The sequence below is a fragment of the Bos indicus genome, chromosome 5 (genome assembly GCF_029378745.1).
Source record: "Bos indicus isolate NIAB-ARS_2022 breed Sahiwal x Tharparkar chromosome 5, NIAB-ARS_B.indTharparkar_mat_pri_1.0, whole genome shotgun sequence".
In the NCBI taxonomy this organism is placed as follows: Eukaryota; Metazoa; Chordata; class Mammalia; order Artiodactyla; family Bovidae; genus Bos; species Bos indicus.
Genome location: NC_091764.1, coordinates 95422371 through 95445057, shown reverse-complemented (window position 1 = coordinate 95445057; position 22687 = coordinate 95422371). Strand labels below are relative to the sequence as shown.

The window sequence follows — 22687 nt, the reverse complement described above, 5'->3', positions numbered from 1 at the left end:
CTCTTGATCTCTGAACATTTTAATTAAAAAATATTTGCATTTTACTAAGTTTATATAGGAAGGTGAACTTAGAGCTTGCTGGCTAAGAAGTTGAAATGTTTGCTGGTAGAACCTATAAGCCTCTTTTATGGAAATAGTACATAGCATGCTGAGGTCAAAGGTTAAATTCCTGTAATTTCTCACCATCTTATGCTCTGTCATTACCAGAACATTTGATCACCACAGTAATGCTTTTCTGGCCCTGATTAACTTCATGTTCCTTTTTTGTTGGAAAATTCAGTGCTTGTTATTTATTTGTAGAAACAAAGAACAGTATATTATCTCAGATTTTTTTTTTTTTTTAAAGAAGCCATAAATAAGTCTTGTTTTGCATGAAAATTGTGATTTTTCTAAATTTGTGTGTGTGTATCTGTATGTTTTGGAGGTATTGTTTGATTGCTTTCTGGGAAGAATGTTAATTTTCTGGATATAAATCACAGTTACAAAAATTAAAAAAAATTTTTTGCACTGTTACTTTTTTTGTGCTGTGCGTTCCAGTTCTTTATTATTATGCTGCCTCCTCCCGGCCACCCAGTTCTTTCAGTTTTGATGGAGCTAACTTTTTATCATTATATTTTTTGCTTAAATTGACATTGAGATTCAGATTTTGAATTTAGAAATAGCTCACATTTTCTAGGTCTGAATACCTTTTTCTTTGTATCTAATATATTCTTATGCAACAGGACTGAAGTAAATCTGTTTTTTAGTTAATTAAGTGATATTATGTGTGCCCAGTTTACCTTAGTTAAAATCTGTAGTATACTTAAACTAATGACTCAGTAACTTTGTTAATTTAGTTTCAAAATTTTCAAAAAGCTTTCTTAACGTTGTTCTGAAGTAGAAAACTTTATTGAGATATTGTAAGTCGGTAGTGACCCAGAAAGTAGGAGAATTAAATTTTTGTTACTATATTATTTCAGATAGCAGAACAGTTATTTATAATTAAAGCGCTAATACTTAAATCTCAGTACGTAAAATTTTTTTTCTAAATGATATAGTACATCCCTCTATCTTTATCAAGAGTATTATGAATATATCCCTGACTAATATGACACAGAACAGTAAGTTTTGAACTTTCTAAATACAGCAGCTTCTAAAAAATAGCAACTTTCTGCACCTTAAGTTGTTATGAAGAATCCTAGCGTATAAAAAGGGTATATGAATGGTGTATTTATTGTGTAAGTATTTTATAATGTGAACTTATGACATTTACTTATTATAAACTTACTTAATAAAATGAGAACAATTAGTCTGTTATGATAAAAATGAAAGTTTGAAACCAGATCATGTATGACAATTATGGTCTTTAGGATCTAGGTCACCTATTTGTAGATGTCTAGGTGCTAAGGGACTGTGGAATTCAGCTTGAAAAATACTCTAGAACATATATCCTTCATTTCTTTTCTGATATACAAATTTTCATGACCTATATTTTAAGACCTATATTTGCATGATTTAACAGTTTAAAATTGCTGCCTTGCCCTCAAATTGTTTTTACTTGTTCTTATTTTTAAACTTTTTAAGCAACATTATTGTTTTTCCTAACTTAATCAGTATTTATTTATTCAGTGGCCTAAAATTTATTTGGGATCATTAGCTCAGTTTAATCAACAGCTGCAGTATGTTCGTTTTATGTATTAATTTATTACTTTGTAAAGTTATTAGGACTTTTTTGTGTGCCGTAATGAATTCTCATAATCTGAACATTTCTTTATGTAAATGTACATATGAGCTTGCCTGTGAAAAAGTAAAAGAACTACGAATCCAATATGTGTGACAAATCCAATATATGTGAGCAATTCTATCCATTGTGCATTTCGTTTCAGTAAGGTTTTGCCCCAGAGTATGAAATAGGAAAGTGAATGTGCTGTGACTCTAATCATTCTTATTTTTTTGGCTTCTTATAGTACAAACAGCTCACTGTATTTCAAAAATTGCATATGATGTAAACCAGCTACTTGGTTTTATATTCTTTATTGCTGGAGAGAAACTAACTAGGTTGAAATTATTGATCAATTTCTGTTAACCTTCAGAGTAGGGCCTCAGGGAAATTTTAATGATCCATTCTTCTTGCCTTCTATTGTGGACTATAAAATTTACATCCACCTTACCCTCCACAAGATGAATCCACTGATTATTACTTAGACAAGAGGAAACACCAATGCACTGTGGTTACTCATTTCTGATTCTTTCAGTGCCATGTTGCACTTTTGCAGCTCTGAACATAAGCAACTATAAACATAAAGTTGACCTCACTGGGATTATTACTTTTAGGATTAGTCACAGTTTTTAAATTTTCTATGCTGAATGTTAGCTATTATGCTCAATAATTGAGGGCATAATAAATCTGGGTGCTGGGTAATTAACATGTTACATTATTATTTTGTCACTTTTTGCCCTCCTCATTTGTTTATTCCTTTTCACAAGCCATTTTGCTAGCATAAATCTTCAAGAGAAATGTTGAGGTAGCAGAAAGAACATTGACCAAGAATTCAAACCTATATTTGAATTATACTTTTGCTACCTTTTCTTATATTGCCTAACTTACATTTTCTGATTCTCATTTCCTTATCTATAAAATGGAGGAAAAAATCCTATCTATTTGGCAAGGATATGTTGGCGATTTACATGTTTTTGAATAATACCAAAAAATACTCCACAAATATCTAGCATACTAATTTTTCTGTAGTACTTGAATGCTCTTCAGTTTCTTTTCTCAGATGTCATATACTATATCAGATAGGATTGGATCAGGGAATGTGTTATGTTTAGAAAGAAGGGGAAATTTCTCATAGAATTAATGCTCAGAAGTGGTAACTAACACCATTATATCTACCTGGTAATTGATATATTCATATTTGTACTCCTGGGTCCTCTCTGTTGAATAAATTAGCCTTCCTTTGCTGTATGTGGGTAGTGGTAGATGTATTTATTAAGTCAAGCCAATATAGAATGTTGTCATTGCAGAATTAGAGTAGGAGAAATGTTTCGGTTCCAGTCTGGCTGAGTAGTCCACACATGCGGTGAGAAAATAACTTTTTCTAAAGAGATAACTTGAATTCAGGGCCTAAGAGTTTTATATGTTTCAGTACAGATGAGAGTCCTTACAGTATAGTTCTCTTTCAGTGGCCACAAACTGGCAGCGAGCAGACTTCTTTAATGTTTTAACCACTGCTATATTTCTCTAATACTTAAAGTTGCCAGATTTTAAACAAAAATCTGCATGTCTCATCTTTTAGAAAATAGAATATTGGGTAGTGCTAGAAATGTATTTTGCTGGAGAAAAATAATCAACAGTTTAGTACATAGTCTCCTTCAGATAGGGCCTCCTCCTCACAGCTGGTCCTCTTCATTGATTCATATTACCTTCTGGGCTCCTGTGAGCTGTTCCTTTCAAATCCCTATCCTGCTTACTTCACAGATTGTTGGTGGCCATTAATATCTAAAATACAGCTTCTCATCCAGAAGAAAGTAAACATAAGTAAAATCTGACCTACTTCATGTGGTAGGAGAGATAGCATATGTAAAATCAGCTTACTCTTTAGAAGATACGGCACATTTGTCTTGTCCTGGATTTTATAGTAGAGTACCATCGTTACTGATTGAAGGAGATCCACTGACATCAGCAAAAAGTGACATTCATTTGAAAGTAAAGTGGTTAAAAAAATACAAACTAGGAACATTTAAGTTCTTCAAAGTCTTTTAATGTGATAATAAATTCTCTTTACATGTTATCACTCTATTAAATCTATCACTATATTTATTTGTTATATCATTATTGATGTTTTTAATGATGATATTGAATAAAAAATGTTAAATTATATTCACAATGTGCAATTTACTGAACAGGTAAATGGAATGAACTTTATAAAAGAGTTTTGCTTAAATTGATTAAGAAATATTAACACTTAAAATAAGTAAGTTCCTAATAGAAAGTTCTCTTCACTGTACTAGACTACATAATTTCATAGGCCATTATATATACTTGTTTTTGTTAATATTTCACTTCCATGTATAAAAGATTTACCATCTCAGCTATGTGAAGACTTCCTTGATGATCCATGAAACATGGTAGTGTATACTTGTGATCTGATGTGAATTTGAATTCCACATTTTCCAGAGTAAGCCAGCTTCTTAGTGTTCATGTAATGCCATGACATTGGTAACCCCAGTGATGTGCTAGAAGAATGTTATTCATTTTTAGAAAGTGAGTTTCAAATTAGAAAGCTTTAGGGAAAATTGAAAATCCAGTTAACTTGCACAGGAAACATTGATTGACTCCCTTGTTTTCCCACTTCTTACACTCCTGAAAGAGAAAGTCATTTGGAAGAAAGCATAAAGTTTATTCACATAAGGGATTTTTAATAAATTGCTCAGGTTAGAACTTTCACTGAGTGTTCTCTATTAGTAATTTGTAAGTCTGTTATTGGACATGAATGTTTAAGTATGGAAATGATGAAAATAATGCTTACTCAATAAATCTTTGAGTTTAATGAGAAGGGGGAGTTTAACACAAGAAAAAAAGCTTAGAGTTGCTTCTGCATCTTCTTGAGGGTGTCTGCCTTCTCTGCTGAAGTAAACCAGACAGTACTGCCCAGTGGAGTCATCTGACTGATTTTTTTTTCTGACATACAAGCATCATGTCATGCAGAGCGGAAAGTATTAATGTAGAAGTCAGGAAGTGATTGTTTTGGTGCTGCTAGTGAGTAGTTGCATAGTTTGAATAAATTATTTAAGCTCTAGATGCCATTTTGTGATCATTAAATGAGGAAGGTGGTTGGACCACAGGTAAGAATACGAACTTTAGAATCAAACAGGGTCAAGGTAAATTCATATTCTTCCACTCATTTGTTAGAATAGTGCTCAGAGTATCAATATAATGCCTATATAGTAAGTGCTCAATTGGTCCTGGCTATTTGCTTATTTTCAGAATTTCAGTTTTCTTTAAAATGGGGATAAAGTACCATATAGAGTTGATACTGGGATTTAAATGGGCAAAACAAAGTACCTAGTGTAGTGTATGACACAAATAAAGTATGAGTAAGATTGGTTGCTTGTTCCTCACAAGGTTCCCTCCAGCATGAATTGTTTTGCTCTGTGTTTCTTTTTTTAATCATTATGAAATTGAGAGGTCTGGGGTACTAGGTACTCTAGAAAAGGGTTTAGGGAAAGAGGGTTGTTAGGGCCCTGGCTGATACACAGTAACAATGCCCAAGAGCAAGGTGTTTAAATCTCAAATTGAAGACCTTCAAGAGCCCGAAGGGGACAAAACAAAGAGTTTTTATTTGTGCTAGGGCAGCATGATACAGTGAAACAACAATGTACTGTGAATTGATCAGTTGAATCAACAAATTTAATAAATATTTATTATGCCCCTCTTAATTTCCCAGGTACTGTTTTGATGGCTGGAATACAAGATCCTTTGCTCTCAAGGAGTTTACACTGGGGCAGGGAAAAAAGGAGCATAGAAGTAAATAAGAGATGCTCAACTGAAAATGCTGGAGGTGGGATGGGGTAGTGACTAGCTAGGTGAACCCTACTCAAAATGTGTTTTGTAGGTCAGTTCAGGGTCAGTTATCAGTTTATCTGTTCCTGGTCCTCCATTAGATAACTAAAATTAAGAATGTCTAGAAAATTTTACATCAATCTAAGAAAATAATTTTATATCAGATCAAAGAATAAGAATCATATATTTTATATGCTTCCCTCACCCCCAGATAACTCATCTTCATTGTGTTTTACAAGAATACTAATCTGTAATGGATTGGAAATAAAACCTTGATTCTTTACCATTGTTAGTTTGAGAAACATTGTTTCTCACTGTTTCTCAACTTTAATTTTAGTGTGGTAACTTCCATTCTTGGCACTTAGATAAGCAGGCTGCAGAAAATTTGAGCTTCTTACAGTTAATTAATTCATTGTTGGGATTAATTTATTTTGCTTTAAAAAACAGTCTCTACTTGTTATTAACATTATATTTTATGCTGGATTAAAGGACTTTAGTTCCTTTGATTTTAAAGTACATTTATTCAAAGAGTTGGGTGTATAAAGTAGAAAGAGGGAGGAACCAAAATTAAAACTGGAATGAATACAATACTTAGATGATTTCCGACTCTGAGATTTTATGATCAATTGTTCTTTTGGTATAAAATCTTTACTCCCACCAAGTGTTAATTTGCACAGTGTCTACTATATGAAGTCACACAATCTTATATACTTGTCCCTGTCCCTTCATATGATGCTGGTGGAGCACAGATCCTAAGAAGAGAATATAGTTGAGGAAATCTATACTACTTATCAGAGATAATGTGGGTAGCATTTAGGATTATCCACATATTAGAAGTCTACCAATTCCTGTTTTTATATAGCTTTATCATTTCCTTATTTAGAGCCTTATTTATTGCATGTAGGGATAATTTAAGACCTGTGTTTTAAGACAACTGAACATAAGATTAAAAAATAAGGAACATATTTTGGATAACCCTTAGTTAGCATATTAAATGGACTCCCCTGGTGGCTCAGATGGTAAAGAATCTACCTGCAGTGCAGGAGACCTGGGTTCAATCCCTGGGTCAGGAAGATCCTTTGGAGAAGGGAATGGCAACCCATTCCTGTATTCTTGCCCAGAAAATTACAGGGACAGAGGCTATATAATCCATCGTGTCACAGAGTCAGGCATGACTTGAGCGACTAACACTTTCATAGATAATGACTCAATTTTTACCCAGTCAGATCTGATCCATTAAAACAATACATAAGTGATTTAGGTTCAAAAAGAATATATCACACAAAATATGTTCTTATGTAGATACTTGTAATGTAACATACCTGAGTGTTGATACTGAGTGCATACTTTTGTAATATTCACCAGTGGTAAATATGTCGAATAATTTAAACATCATAATAGTGACACTTGAAGATGTATTATCTTATTATCTGGTAAAACATAAAGCAATATCATTCTAAGAACACGTCTATTTAATGATCATTTACTATTTAAGTGATTAATTAAAATTTGAAAGGCAGCTGTAGAGTAGAATAAGGACAGCTTTTAGCTAATATGAATTATAACTTATATTTTTAATGATTGTTAAAGTAGCAATCATTGGATTTATGTAATCATGTTGATTTATGCCACAAATTAAGGCTTTTGAATATCTCTGGGGGTTAAAAATATTCTTGATGTAGTGGGGTTAGAATTTCAGTTATATAAGAACTCTAAGTTGGTTTTTTCTTATTACCTGGATTTTAATCATGTTAGTAAATAGATAACTAGATATATTCTAGAACCAGTCAGTGCCTGTTGGGGAACAAATGGGGGAGGGTTTACTCAGCAGTATTCTTCAGTTTGGTCATGAAATGAGGACTGCTTTATGTAAATTGTTCTTACTGGCGCCAGCTAGCTGTAACTGCAGTCTGGCTGTGCTAGGGTAGCAAATAATATGTGTCATGGATTTTCTGTTTGGAATGTATAAGAATGCAGCCTTTTGGACTGAAAGAACAGAGTTGATGCATTAGAATAGGAGTACTGAGACCTCCACAATTGCCAGTGAATAAGTGAAATAGTGAGAAGCTATAAGCCTTTTAAGTTTTTGCTCTGCTTTTGTAGATTTGTACCTATTGATACTATTGGGTAATATGTGGGAGGTACTTAACTGCACACAGTTGCTGCAGACCTAATAGTTGGCAGCATAGAAAGCTATACAAAAGAATTCTGATTCTAGGCATCTTCACTTACAACAGTCCTTTGGAAGATGTACGTTGAGTGTTCTGTGAGCTTCACTGACATGCTGTCTGATGTTTTCTGGCTTTTGTGGTTGATGGGATGTTTGCTGCACAAACTACACAACAGATGTGAACCACTGAAAGGAATTTTAAAATGTAGCCAGTCTACTGTATTCCTATTTTTTTTTAAATGAATATGTACCAAACAAGGAATTTAGGTTCAAAAAAAGCTGATCTAGAAATCTGCATTAGCTTTTATGCTTATACAAATGAACTGAGTAGCAGTGGTTAACAGAAGAGGAAGTCTTTTTCACAGTATCAAGCTGCCCACAGGTAAGAGATTCAGGTCCGTTTTCTATGATAACTCTTATCCCTCCCCTACCTCCTCAGGCCTTATATCTGTCTCTCACCTTTGAGAAGTTTTTTTGTTTTTAGTTTTATTAATACTAAGATTACTAGATTGTTTAATGTTAATTTTCAGGAGATTCTGAATGTCATATTTGGATTTGATTTCTTAAAAATATTTTCATCTTCTCTAATTTATCTCAGGTTTAAATTGAAAATAACAATAGGCTTCATATATGAGTATTATTCATGCATACAATATGTTCTTATTACATAGAAATCAGTTTTAGGTCTCTCCATAGTCCTGTTACTGTGTTCTCAGTTGTAGTGACACCAACTGGTACATAAAGAGCGATGACTTTGTAACCTTACTAAACATGAAGTTTTAGTTTAAATGTACCCCTTTGACTTCAAAATCAGAATGCTTGTTTTCACAAGTGACTCATTAACATATATTAGATAATGTATATTTATACATATAACATGGTCAAGTGTTCCCTACCACCTTTATCATTTCCATTTCCACATATTTAAATTCATTACCATTTTATGAAGTGAATTTAAGAATCTAAAACTAACAAGAATGTATTAATTAGAAATTCTGTTGAGTCTAATATTTTATTTCTTAAGCTTGGTGAAAGGTACATGAGCATTTATTATTTTTTGTGTGTGTGTCTGAAAAATTGCATACAAAAAAATCTCATTGAAATAAAAATAACTATATAAAATAATGAATATGGTAACCATTATTGTAAGTCAGGCATAACAAAGGCAACTCAGCATGCATGAAAAGATATGAAGATTTGTTTATAAAGAAATGCATACTGATATATCAGTATTGTTGTTCAGTTGCTAAGTCTTGTCAGACTCTGTGACACCATGGATTGCAGCATGCCAGGTTCTCCTGTCCTTCACTCTTTCACACTGTATCAGTATGGCCAGTGATAGGATATATTACAGATTGGTATAATAGTTTTAGAGGAATGAGAGTGGGGAGGTAAGAAAGTTGAATGAAGCTGAGAGAGGGTGGTGAGGCTAGTTTAGGGAAATGGAGGGAAGGAATTAGAATAGGCAGTTCTCTGCCTTTGCATTCTTTCTGGGAGTTAAATAGCAGATTCTTTCTGCAACCTGAAAGTGCTAGTTTTAGTTGGGACTTCAGTTCTTTAGATAAAGGGTAGTTGGTCCTTTATTACTGTGTAGTTGAATGCTTAAAATCTAGAGGTCAACTGTGATAAAAGGCACACTCATGTTTCAGGGGCCCAAACTATTTCCCATTGCCCTTTGACTGTGTTGCTTGGGATTTTAAAAATGATTGTTTTAATATATGTTCTGTTGAAGTATAAAAATGTATATTTGTGGATGTATTTCCTCCAAGTAAAGAATTTCACTAGAATTGGAGAAATGGTGATAGTAGAAATATATTAATTTTGAATAATGTGCTTGAGGTTCAGTGGAAGAATGAGGCTGGATGTGTTCTTTTGGTGTAGAGAGCACAGTTGGGAAATGTTTTCAGACTTCTCTTTGAGGCAATGTTTGGGAGAATGTTGGGCTAGGAAGACAGTGGAGATAGACTGGTTTATATATGTATATAGATAAAGAGGCAAGGAGTTGTTAGACCAAAACAGGCATTTATTGATTACTATTAGAGTTCGGGGTCACGGCAAAGAAAGATGTTGGAAAACAGGAGTGTTCTGTCTATAGAGAAAAAAACCTAAAAAGGCATATAAAACAAAAATAAAGGACATGAGCATAATAAAGTTGTGCAGTCTTCGAGACTGTTAAGCTTGAGTGTGCATGATCCAAAAATCTAGGGAATGAAATTTGAAGTTTTAGTTTTGGTGTTCCTCTTAGGCAACAACTTTTGTTTAGCAAGCAATGTAGACCTAGAAAATCTTTGAAGTGAAACAGACGTGAGTGATCTAACATCACACCTTGCACTGGAGTCTACTGTTTGTTATTTCTGACAGGTAGTTATCTGGCTTCTGCATCGTTTCTAGCGACAGAAAAGAAAGGCTCTAATTTTATAAGGCAGTTCCTTCTTTTGTTGGACATCCAAAACAATGAACGTTTGCAGATTTTGAAACAAAATTGGCCTTTCATTGTTTTGTTCCTGCCCTCTACCTTGTGTCTGTCTCTTTCTCTGTGTATCTCTCTGTCATTTTTACATGACAAATCTGCACTATTTAAAGAAAGCCATTAAAATTCTCTTGTGTTTTCTAGGCTAAATATCCACCATTTTTCTGACATTTGCTCATATACTGCATTGTTGTAGGTCATTCTTTAGCCTGGTCATCCTCTTGTTTATTCTACTGTTTTAATTTTTTTTAATATAAATTTATTTATTTTAATTGGAGGCTAATTACTTTACAATATTATATTGGTTTTTCCATACATCAACATGAATCTGCCACAGGTGTACATGTGTTCCCCATCCTGAACCCCCCTCCCTCTTCCCTCCCCATACCATTCCTCTGGGTCATCCCAGTGCACCAGCCTCAAGCATCCTGTATCACGCATAGAACCTGGACTGGTGATTCGTTTCATATATGATATTATACATGTTTTAATGACATTCTCCCAAATCATCCCACCCTCACTAATATTCTACTGTTTTTAAAAGTCTCTTTTTATCTGTGATGCTCATAAGTAAATACATTACTAAAAAGAATGTTCCTTTTTTCTGACAGTGTACTTCCGTTCTCCAGTTTTAAGTTTGCATTGACGTTTTTGGCAGCCACTTTCCACTGCTGAATTTTATTGAGTTTGAAGCAAGTTAAAATCCCTTAGTTTTTTTCATGTATTCCATTGATAACATGTAATATACTTAAGTATTTGAACCAAGTGTATTATCTTATAATTATATTTTCTTAATTTCTAATGTGGTTTATTATGCTTTCTTTTGATTTTCCTTGCTTGTTTTCCCCCTTGAGGAAGTCTCTCAAAGAGCTGGTTTTAGATTTCATTGATTGCTTGCTGTTTTATTGAGTTTCCCATGATAATTTTCAATTTTTATTGTAGTTACTTTCTTTGGGTTTATAACTTTTACTTGCATTTTTGAGTTTGTGCTTCTTTATTAATATGTGCATTTAGGTTTTCTCCTGAGTATCATTTTAGTTGAATTCCCTGGGTGGTATTTTGTTAATACTTTGTTGTTTATATTATTTTACCACTGACTGCTCCTTAATCTAAAGTTTTTTTTTAAATTTATAAGGAGATAACTTTCCCTCTCATTTCATTATTGTTTATCTAACTGTAGTAAGTTATGGCTAGAGAATGTGGCCTTGTGTGAATTTTGTGGGGGGGGTTGGTCTTTGAATTTATTAATATTTCCTTGTCACCATATGCACAGTCAATATTAATGTATGTTGATTTTTGTTCATAAAAATTTGTATTCTGGGTTTTTTGGATATACAGTTCTATTTACTTTTCTACTGAGCAACTTCACTTCTTCACTTCATGTTAATTGAGAAATGCATTTTTAATATTTGTTTTTTTTCATCTGTAGAGTTTAGAAAGAAGTGTGTCTATCTGAATTTATTAGTTTTTCCTTGAATTTTTAAAAATATATTTTTGGTTTATGTGATCTGAAGTGGTATTTAGGTATATCAGACATAATGTTTCTAGTGGATTGTACCTTTATTAATTAGAAATATCTTTTTTGTTCCATTACTGGATTTTAAATTTGAATTTTTTTTTATATGTTATATGTAGGTTTTGTACATCTACTTAACTTTTTTTTGGTTGGCATTTGCCTAATGTATCATTTTAACCTGTTTTCAACCTTTCTACGTTATTTTATTATAAGGTAATATATAGCACATATTTATTTGATGGTATTTTTGTCATTTTACCCAGTTTGAAGCCTAAGTAACTTTTAGATTAGACTTTAGTAACTTTTAGATAACTATTAGTAACTTTTAGTAACTATAACTATTAGCAACTTTTAGGTAACTATTAGTAACTTTTAGATTTTTTCTTTATTCCTTTGTTCCTTATTCCACAATCTTAAAGTCCATTAATTCCCATTTTGTAATTATCTTGTATTTTGTTCCAGAATATTTGTTTTAAAGACGGTCGGTCCTCAATTATTTTAGTCTGCTCATGAGTTTTACTTGTTTTGTGGAGCATTGCTATTCCCCTGATCTGAGTTTCTTCCTAGGGTCTTTTGCTGTCTTCTATCTGTAAGTATATCTTTATATATGTTACAATAATTTATTAACTCAGTCTTTGCTCACAAGTAATACTTTGATTTTTTCTGTCCTTGTTGATTTTCTGGCAATAGGATTCTAGGCTAAAAATAAGTTTTCCCTGAACTTTGGGGATATTGTTGTTTTATTTTAGCATTTAGTATTGCTGATGACAAGTCTGATGTCAGTAATTTTTATTCCTTTGTAATTAAAATGATGTTTAAAAAAATTCTGAGTTATTAGTATTTCTTCATACGGGTTTTCTGAAATCTTAACATAGTATGTCTATCTAAGTGTTAAAAAATTTAATTTAGTTTGTTTTGGTAATTAGTTTTTCTTTGGAAAACTTTTTTTTTTTAGGTCTGTGAAGTTTTTTTCTTACTTCTCTCCTTTTTTTCCCCTCAGTTCTTTTTTTCTATACTTCCTCTTGGATGAATGTTGTTGCTTCTGGGTATATCCCTCATATCTCTTAGCTTTCTGTTTGTCCTTTGTATAATCCCTACCTCCGCCTGCCCTGAAATTTTTAATTGATTGTACTCATCTTTGTGCTTGAGAGTTCCTGTTTTACTTTGTGTGTATGCTGACCCAAGTGATTATGAGGGAGCTGTTGCTTGCTGCTCATGGCATAAGCTGGGAATTTGTGTTTTCAATGGTAGCCTTCTTTCCCTGTCTCTTCAGGAGCTTAGTGTCTATGTGAGTCACTACACTGTCTACATTCATAAATGTCACGTCCCTGTCTACATTCATAAATGTCACATCACTGCTGCCTTGGTTTAGCATTATGAATGAAAGAGATTGGGAAAAGTGGAATGAGCTTAACTGTTAAGATAAATCGCACAAATATGTTGTCATTTGAAAGTTGAAACTGAAATATCAGGTCTAAGTAAAAGTTTGTATCTTTTGTCTTTTCTCCTCAAGGGAACTGGTGTAACTAGTTTGGCATTTATCCTTCCAGACTTTGAAATATCCCTTATATGCATATATAAATGTTTAGAAATATATTATTTTGCATTTTAAAGCATAATTGCATAACATTTTGAATACTTATTGACTACTTATATGTCTGAGAATTTTCTATTTATGTCCTTATTAATCTCCGTAACATTTTTATGAAGGCAGGCATTATAATAGTCTCAGTTTCATAGATGAAGATACTGAGTCAAGGAGACGATAAGTATCTTGGACAGGTTATTTAAGAAGGAAATGATCATACCTGTATTCAAAGAGGTATGTCTGACTTCAAAGTTTATACTGTTAAGTATATTGAATTCTGTAGCTACTTGTATACTTAATATTCACACCAATAAAAAGTATCTACTGTGTTCTTAATTTCTCTTATTGTTCTTTATTCTTTAGTGGATCTTCCAGTATTTTTTAACTATTAGGGATTGATTATTAATTTGTTTGCTATTATAGTACAACAGTAGATATCCTGATACATTACCTTTTAAAAATATATTATTAGTAATACTTAAGATGGATATCTCAATGTATTCTTTGGTGTGTCAAAGTGAAAGTGAAAGTGGCTCAGTCTTGTCAGACTCCTTGGGACCCCATGGACTGTAGCCCACCAGGCTCCTCTGTCCATGAGATTCTCAAGGCAAGAACACTGGAGTGCATTGCTGTTCGCTTTTCCAGGGGATCTTCCCGACCCAGGGATCTAACCCAGGTCTCTTGCTTTGCAGGCAGACTCTTTACCATCTGAGCCACCAGGGAAGCCCTTTGTTGTATCAAAGTGATTACACAGTTCTGCTTATTTGCCCCTGAAAATAGTTATGACACTGAAGTCTTATATCAGCAGTGTATGATGCTACTCATTGCTGTACATTATCGCTAACAATATTCTTTACCGTCTGAGCCACCACGAATCCCAAGTAGTTGCCAATCTGATGTAAACAAAATATTGTCTCTTTGTTTTGTCTTTTTCTGATTATTATTGAAGTTGAATATTTTTTCTTACGTTCCTTTTATGAATTGCTTATTTGATTTTTTTTTTTGTCCTTTTGAGTTTTTTGTCTTTATTATATTCACTAATAGATACTCTTTTATTCTGGTACTAATCCTATTAGCACTATGCTTTTTTTTTTTTTTGAACTGGGGGCTGCTCTGCTACCACAGCTGCGCGGTAGGCCCGCCTCCCACCCAGGTGACAAGCTCCGCCTATTTGGCATTGCAGCCACTAGGCTGGCAGGCTGCTGCTCACTGATTGGCATGCCCTTGGTGTGAGGCACCCCAACTCAGTGCACTGTCCTCCCCGGAAGATAAGCCGAGATTGTTTCCCACGGAAGACTGGCAGGTGGAGGAGCGGAGGAAGGAGGCCTAGCACCTGAGAAGGGCTGGGGTGCGAGCCCACTATGCTTTTTAGGTTTAAAGTGTTTCTCGAAACTTGTGGTTACTTGTTACTTTTCTGTGCCTTTGATATTTCTCTACATTGAGTCATATACCCAACATAGTTCTAATGTTTCACATACTTTCATTGTTTTGTCAGTCTTTTTCTTATATGTTGATGTTTCTAGATAACCTTTTTTCTTGCTATTCTGAATTAAATGTTTTCTTCTTTATATCTTCTCTGAGGTCTTACTCTTTTTGTCAAGATTTCTAGAACAGTAATACTACACTTCTTGTTTTTGCCTTTTATGGAAATATCTGTGATGTTTTACTACTAAATATGAAGTTTCCTATTGGTTTGAAGTTGCCATTATCAGCTAAACAAGCAGTCTTTATGTTCTTAATTTTCATTTTTACCAGTGAATGAGTCAGGGAACATACTCAATGCCTTTTCAGTTTCTGTTGAAAAATGACAGTTAATTTTTAGGTTGTTAATACATATCTGAATATGCTTACTTTTTAAGGTATTAGAGGTGTTTAAAATGTTTAAAAAGTGCAATTTAGGATAGAAAATTCTTTTCATTTGGTAGTTAGTCATGCCTATAGGGATAGAGTGCTTCTAATGAGAATGTATAATTTTTTGTTTCTGGGCCTTAAAGATCTAATAGGAAGTCTGAGTCATTTCATAGAGACTGCCCTTCTAGTTTTCTCCAAGGACTGTTCTCTGCACAGTATATTATTGAGAGAGTTGTTATTGCCATTAACAGTGACCTGGCTAATCACATGTCTTCTCCAGTAGAATAACTTTAGAATGTGTATTCCAATATTTAAAGGATGATAAAAAAATTTTGTAGTGAACTATGATAAATATTTGAACATACCAAAATAAGGTCTTTGATTTGAATTTGTGAACCCTTGAAAAGAACTTGGTGGCGTATTGCATATATGTATTTCTTTGGGTTTCCCTCCCCAATCCCTTCCTTTTCCTTTTCTTTCTGTTTCTTTTTTAATTCTGGAGGCTCTAGGCTCAGTTAAATATTTTAATGTGGCAGACAGCCAGATTTCCAATAGTCCTGAACTCAGCATGTTGCTGTTGCTTAGCAACTACTTGTGAAGTCTTGTGGATATAACTGAATTATAAGTAGGGTTATGGGCAGAAGTGGAATTGAGATTGGTAAGAAAGGCATACTCTTCCCCCCACCCCCCATTTGAATTTGAGTTATTCTTTATGCAGAGTTAGTTTTCAGAAATCTGGCTCATAAAAACTGGGTGTACTAACCCTATCAGGAAGACAGGGCTCTGTAGAGGTCTTGTTTGTAATTACACATTTGAAAGCCTGTTTTTATTATTAGGATTAAATAGTCTATACTGGAGAGATAGCAGTAAATGGAAAATAGAGTACTTCTCCTAATTTTCATGGTTATTCATGTAGAAAAGTTTCTACAGATGGTATTACTGCCTATATTTCTTTTCCACATTTGTTAAAATTTACATGTGTAACAAATTTTTGGTTATAATTCTATAAAAATTTTTAATCACATTGTTTATTTAGTGTCTTAAAAACTGTCCTATAATAGTGACCATGTAGGCATTTGATAAATACACAAGTACTCCAAGCTATCTTTGCCATTTCTCAGTAGAGCAATGGGTTTTTGAGTGGAATTTATTAAAATTTTATTTGAGTCAAAATTTAAGGATCCTCTCAGTCCTTTGTTTTCCATTTATTCCAGATGGAAAACTTTAGACCTAAAGGTCTTGAATGATTTGCCCAAGCCAACTCTCTCCAATCTGTGTTTTTTTCTGCATTATTATCTTCTCCTGATGCAGATCTAAAAGCTTTTTTTTTTTTTGCACTCATATTTCATCAGTTTATACAAAGTTTAATTGTAGTCTGTAATTTAAAGTAAAAACATAAACCAAATTCAGTAGCAAGCACAACTAATATGAGCAGATTTAGATGAGAACAGAAGAACATGAGATCTCAGTAATACTTCTGGTCATCAGTCAATATGTTTATAGAATGGGTGGAAAACATTGGCTTCCTTGGTCTAATGGTTAGTAGGAGAGAGATTAAGGGAGTTTTCAAAGTATAATATTTTGGTGAGATTTGCAGATTTTTTTTTTAGGTTCTGAAAGAAAACAAAGTGATAATCCTTAGTTTTTGGTAAAGGAACTGTGTTTTCTTAAAATATATCACAAGATTTTTGTAGTAGCTTCTGATAGCCCAACTTGTGAAAGTAAGCTTTTAAGAATATTTGCCTAACACAAGTAGATTATATTCTCTTATATGCATTGTTTGCCAGGGAGATTTCAGAGTGGGCATGTAATTTTTCTTTTTTTGCTCCCTGGAAGAATGCTGGTCCATTCTGAGTTGTATGCCCAAGAGAGATCTTGTTATCAAAAGCGTAAGTTTTTTCTTAAATTCTAACAGAAGAAAAACATAGATTTGCAAATAAGATCAATTCAAAAAGTTGCAGTAAACATAATTTTAGTTAAATCTATTCAATGATAATATACTAGCAAATATTGCTTTTTTACAGAAGGGAAAAATTGTAGGTACAAAGAAGAATTTGAGTTTCCTCTTTGAAATGAAAGATTAGGCTTCTTTTTGAAATTTAGTTATGTTTGTTGTTAAACTTCTGTACACATAGGCTACGGCCACAGAATATCTGGTTCTCAGATGACATTTTGAATTCCTGTGGGTTGTAGGAGGTCAGGGTCTAGAGATGGGTAAGAGTATAGAGATACGGAGGAGGGTGACATTTCTGGCATGTATCTAAACTTCTCTAGAGCATTTACTTGCTGTACTAATTTTTAACACTAAGGTGCCATTGATAATTCAATCCTCCCAAAATTCCAATTGGTGTGTGATAAAATGTTTACTTTGAAAATTTCATGCTTTTTCTGTTCCCTTAAATATAAAACTGGTGTCAGTAAAACTAAAATGTATAATAACTGCTTTAAATAATTTTAAGGAAATATGAAGTGCTAAGATATATATTTAAAGTGATAATTTGACTTAGATATCTGGAATTGTAAAATACTTTTTCCCACTTGTTGTGCCTTGTTATCAAATTTCAACCCATTTGTTACATTCTTCCTAATTATAACTCATAGGTTAATTCATGTCTTTTTTTTTGATGAGGATCATAGTTTGTTCAGGTAAGTGAACAAGATGAATTTACATTTAAGATTTAAATTGTCTTAAAGATGTGGATACAGTTCTAAGTTAGATCTGAATATCCAAGTCACATGTGAATACAACATTAAGAAAAATAAGTAAAACAATAAGCTAAGTTACCTTTCATTCAGAACACTGCTTAAAATAATATTTATGTTTTTAAAGGCTTGGTTGAACTTAATTTTAGAATCTAGCTATCCTTAAAAGGATATACTACCAATGGATTGCTTTTTTGATGTATTTTCATCCTTCACTGGAGCTCTTTTTGTTACTTAAAACTGTTCTGCATTTTTATGTCTTAAACACATTGTTTATAAGCTTTATTAAAAATAAGTCTTTTACATGTAATTTTCATAATGAAGTTTTTAGACTTTCCGAATATCAAATACATGAATTCCTTTTTTGACCAAAGAAAACATTTTAAAAGTTAATTTACCACTTTATTAAAACATAATGGAGGGTTTGAGATATTTAAAACATGAACTTTGATAGGCCACATTTGTTTTAATATGATTTGATTGTAACCAACCTTTCATTTCAACAGCTATAATTTAAATTCTTGAAAATAAAAACAGATTTTTTCCCCTTTTACCTTTTCTCTTTATTTTCCTTTTATTTAGTTATTTTTAATTTTGGTCATTCTGTAGTAGCTCATGAGCTTCATAGTTAATTGCATTAGACTTCACATTGCTTGGCATCTTTATGATTCTCCAGAGTAAATGTGTTATATACATACAAGCATGCATACTAAACATAAATGTGGCTTCCTGGTGGCTCAAATGGTAAAGAATCTGCCTGCAATGTAGGAGACCCGGGTTTGATCCCTAAGTCAGGAAGATCCCTTGGAGAAGGAAACAGCAGACCATTCCAGTATTCTTGCCTGAAGAATTCCATGGACAGAGGAACCTGGTGGGCTATAGCCCATGGGGTTGCAAAGAGTTGGACACCACTGAGGAACTAATGCTGAGAAAGACTGAAGCATAATTAGGTTGGAAAGTTAGAATGATGACAAACATTCTTTTATTTGGGTGACAGAAACATGTTGTCAACTTTAATATTATCCCACATTAAACAAAACTGAAAAACCAAACATAGCGGTAATGTAAAGATTAAATATTTATATGTTTAACTTTTACTTGACATGAATAACAAGATTGTTTTCCTCAGGAATTGTTGTAGTTTGATTGAAAAAACAGTTATTGAATGTTGACTGTGTGGAAAGCACTATATGTTGGAACAAGTTTGTGTCAAAAAATAAGGCCTAATCCCCACCTGTTTAGAGATCTGCTTTGATTAATATTTAATCTTTATATTTTTAATACACAGTAAAATCTTCTACACTTAAGTAAGATTCTCAAATGATTGCAGGGGAAAAGTGTTAGGAAAAAAAATGCAGCACTGTTCAGATTTTGACAGATTTTAGAAGTTTAGAGATGTAAGAACTGTGATTAAAGTGTTAACTTTTTCTCCTGAAAAAAGAACACTTAAATATTTATGTACATGTATACATGTGTATATATATAAGTAAAATGGTATGGACAATGGCATGTAACTTGAAATTGGTCGATTAATTTAGCTTAGAATTCATTTTTCTTTAATTGCCACTTAGTAAGAAAAAGTTCCAAGTTAATATTCTAGATGAAATGCAAGGTACATAATTTTCCCCAGGAAAATAAAGTGTTTTTGCTGGTGGTTTTCCTCTTATATTCACGTCTATTCTGGGATTCATACTAGCATATTGTTTCTATTTTTAGGCTGTTGCCAGGCAGATTAAAAATTTCTCCTCTTAGGATTGCCCACTTTCTAGTTTTCTGATTGGTTACATGAACCTGCTTTCTTTAGCCAACCACAGTGACTATGCAAATTGTATTTCAGTTTCTGTTGCAGTGAGAGAACTGATAAGATGGCTGCAGGGGTTTTCCTTTGGGGTATGTTTATTATTCTAAAGAGGATTTTCATCATTATGTAATAAGCAAAAGTAGATTTTTTTCAAAATGGTATTTTATTTCTTGAAATGTGAAATCAACTAATTAAACAAGTTTTATAAGCCTTGAAAAATGCTTCTTATGTCAGATTAGGTTAATTTTAATGGAGTTCTGTATTGAACCTTGTTAGAGGCAGCATTTTGTGTCGGTGGGTATATGTTACTTTTTGTTAGTAAACATCCTGACTTCTCAAAGGAAGGTTGACTTCTGTGTAAACCTGCTGTATGTGAACATGCCAACATGTTAGTGTGTAATTCTGTCAGAGATATTCTAGATTACTACCTTTGCTTTATAAAATAATTTCATTGTTTCGCTTAAGAATCATTTTTTATTTTAGTTATATGTATATAGCCCATCATTCTTTTAGTCGGTGTTCACTAAGTGTATCTTATATTCCAGACACCGTGTAGCTTATTAATATTATTCCCGGATATTTACTTTATTTTTTATTCTTTTGTTAAATGACCTGTAAAGTACGTCATAGTGATACCAGCATATTTTTAAGATGTTTTCTGACAGCAAAACTTGGGCATTTAAAATGTATTAATCTTATACTAAATACATGATGAGATGTGCCAAAGTATTTCATAAAATAGACATGAATGTAGGTATTATAGTCCATTTATAATATTTGTTTTAAAAATTGAAGTATAGTTGACTTACGGTTTTATATTAGTTTCAGGTATAAAATGTGATTCAATGTTATTATAGGTTATATACCATACAAAATTATTACAATTTTACTGACTGTATTCTCTGTGCTATGACATTCCTTCCCTGTGACTTATTTATATTATAACTGGTAGTTTCTACCTCCTGATCCCCTTCACCTGTTTCATTCATTCCCCACATTGCCTCCCCTAATAATTATTTCTAGAAATATACATGTAACGTACTGGTAAATACAGTGGCAAGACACTTCATATTGAATAAAGACAGCACTGAGAACCTGTGACAAAGCATTATGTAACACCAGAAAGTTCAGTAAATAAGCCTTGTTTATAAGCAAGTTTATCATTAATTACATGTAAGGCCTCTTGGTTATGGTACCAGTTTATAGTAAAAGAGAATGCTCCTGTTTCACTTAAGACTCCCTAGTCCTTTTGGAAAAGGCAGTTGATTGCATTTTCTATGTATAGGATACTTGATTCATATATGTACCTGGAGCGTTCATTTGCACCATACTCAGTACTGTTTTCTTGTTGGTAAAATTTGTTTTGTTCTTTTATCTTCTCATGTCCATTATTACATCCTATGAGATAAACATACTACAGAATTATGTCCCATTTAGGACAGGGGGAAAAAAGTAACTGGCTTATCTGAGAGGAACACATGGAGAACAAGGTTGCTGTTTTTTCTACATATTGCCTTTTATAGAAGTATACTAGTGTAATTACAGGTCTACTTGTTGACCTAGAAGTGTTAATTCTCTAAAGTGGGAACCAATTCTCAGTTCTTTTTGTTTTTGTTGCTTTGTCTGTTTTGAAAGTGTGACCCAGTAAAAGTCATAGGTTGAAAACAAATGAAAAATTATTCAACTCTAGTTTTGCTGTTAAAAAAAAAAATCACAGGCTTATTGAAATGTAATTCACATGCCATATAATCCACATGATTAAAGTATACAACTCATTGATTTTTAAAACATTCACACAGTGTGTAACCATCACTACAATTAATTTTAGAACATTTTTTATTACATTATAAAGAAATCTTGTATCCGTCAGGAGCCATTCCTCATTTCTTCCCCAACCCCCAGTACTAGCCAGCTACTTATCTGCTGTCTTTATAGATTTGCCTATTCTGGACATTTCATATAAATAAAGTTACTCAGTGTGTGGCCTTTTGTGATAGGCTTCTGTCACTCAGCATATTTTCAGGGTTTATTCATGAAGTTACATTTATCAGTACTTCATTCCTTTTTATAGCCAGATAATATTTCATTTTAATGGATATACCACATTTTATTTATCAGTTGCTGGACTATGCTGGACTATGGCTATTATGAATAGATACTTTTAGGAGGTTATGAGAAGTGCTTCTATGAGTATTTGTGTATAAGTGTTTGCATGGATGTGATTTTATTTCTTGTGGATATGTATACCTAGGAGTAGAATTGCTAGATTTTTATAGCAGCACAGTTCAAGAAGTGCCAGCCTCTTTTTCAAAGCACCTGCTCCACTTTACAGCCCCATCAGCTGTATGAGGATTCCAATTTCTCTCCATCTTTTGCTAACACTTGTTATTTTCTGCTTTGGTTATAACCATTGTGTTGTGTGTGAAGTGTTAATTATGGTTTTGATCTTCATTTCTCTAATGACTAATGATGTTGAGCATCTTTTTATGTTTGTTGCTTATTGGCTTATCTTTGGAGAAATATCTATTCAAGTCTTTTGCTCATTTTTAAATTGGGTTGTTTTATTATTATTGAGTTATAGCAGTTTTTATATATTCTAATAGATACAAGTCTCTTTTCAGATATATTATTTACACATATTTCCTCCCATTTTGTGAGTTATCTTTTCACTATCTTGATGGTTACCTTTGCAGCACAAAATTTTTAATTTTTATGAGGTCTAGTTTTTTTTTCTTTTGTTAATCTCTTGGGTCATATGTAAGAAATCATTGACTATTCTAAGGTCATGTAGATTTATATCTGTTTTCTTTTAAGATTAAAAATTTTAGCCATTAGATTTAGGTCTTTGACCCATTTGGAATTAGTCTTTATTTATGGTATGAGATAGGGATCCAAAGCCATTATTTAACATGTGGCTATTCAGTTGTTTCTGCACTATCTGTTGAAAACACTGTTTGTTCCTCATTGAATGGTCTTAGCACTCCTGTCAAAAATTATTTAACCATAAATGTGAGGGTATATTTTTTGACTGTTCTAATCCATT

General features: G+C 32.8%; 1 protein-coding gene across 7 annotated transcripts in view; it reads left to right on the top strand.

The window, feature by feature from the left end:
• ATF7IP (activating transcription factor 7 interacting protein) overlaps nucleotides 1-22687 on the top strand; it is a 115131-nt gene that overhangs the window by 19394 nt on the left and 73050 nt on the right. The window contains exon 1 of one of the 7 annotated variants that reach the window (XM_070790040.1): nucleotides 8-19733. The exons of the other annotated variants lie outside the window; for them this stretch is intronic. The gene's annotated coding sequence lies outside the window, so the exon portion shown is untranslated. Of the gene's footprint in view, nucleotides 1-7; nucleotides 19734-22687 lie in introns of those variants that run through there. 7 annotated transcript variants of the gene reach the window in all.